The following is a 955-nucleotide window of genomic DNA, read 5'->3' as shown; positions in this document are numbered from 1 at the left end:
AATAAATCAAAGTGCATTGTCTGTAGGAGGCCCAGGCGCATGAATCTGGCCAGCGGGAACGACCTCGGACCACCAGGGGCCGAGAAAACCTCAGTCTCATGGGGCCGGACACTCAGGGTCAGGGGAAAATCCCATATATATCTGGTGATATCTCGGGTGCTATTACAGATAGCGCAATAAACCAAAGTGCATTGTCTGTAGGAGGCCCTTGCGAATGAATCTGTACCGCAGGAACGACCTCGGACCACCAGTGGCCGAGAAAATTACAGATATTCGGAATCCGTCACCCAAGGTCATGTAAAAATCCAGCATATATCTGGTGATATCTCGGGTGCTATTACAGATAGCGCAATAAACCAAAGTGCATTGTCTGTAGGAGGCCCTGGCGCATGAATCTGGCCAGCAGGAACGACCTCCGACCACCAGGGGCCGAGTAAACCACCGTCTCATGGGGCCTGACACTCAGGGTCAGGGAAAAATCCAATATATATCTGGTGATATCTCGGGTGCTATTACAGATAGCGCAATAAATCAAAGTGCATTGTCTGTAGGAGGCCCAGGCGAATAAATCTGGCCAGTTGGAACGACCTCGGACCACCAGGGGCCGAGAAAACCACAGTCTCATGGGGCCGCACACTCAGGTTCAGGGAAAAATCCAATATATATCTGGTGATATCTCGGGTGCTATTACAGATAGCGCAATAAACCAAAGTGCATTGTCTGTAGGAGGCCCTTGCGAATGAATCTGTACCGCAGGAACGACCTCGGACCACCAGTGGCCGAGAAAATTACAGATATTCGGAATCCGTCACCCAAGGTCATGTAAAAATCCAGCATATATCTGGTGATATCTCGGGTGCTATTACAGATAGCGCAATAAACCAAAGTGCATTGTCTGTAGGAGGCCCTGGCGCATGAATCTGGCCAGCAGGAACGACCTCGGACCACCAGGGGC

Source organism: Nomia melanderi, unplaced genomic scaffold (genome assembly GCF_051020985.1).
Source record: "Nomia melanderi isolate GNS246 unplaced genomic scaffold, iyNomMela1 scaffold0014, whole genome shotgun sequence".
Classification (NCBI taxonomy): Eukaryota; Metazoa; Arthropoda; class Insecta; order Hymenoptera; family Halictidae; genus Nomia; species Nomia melanderi.
Note: the sequence above shows the minus strand (reverse complement) of the source record.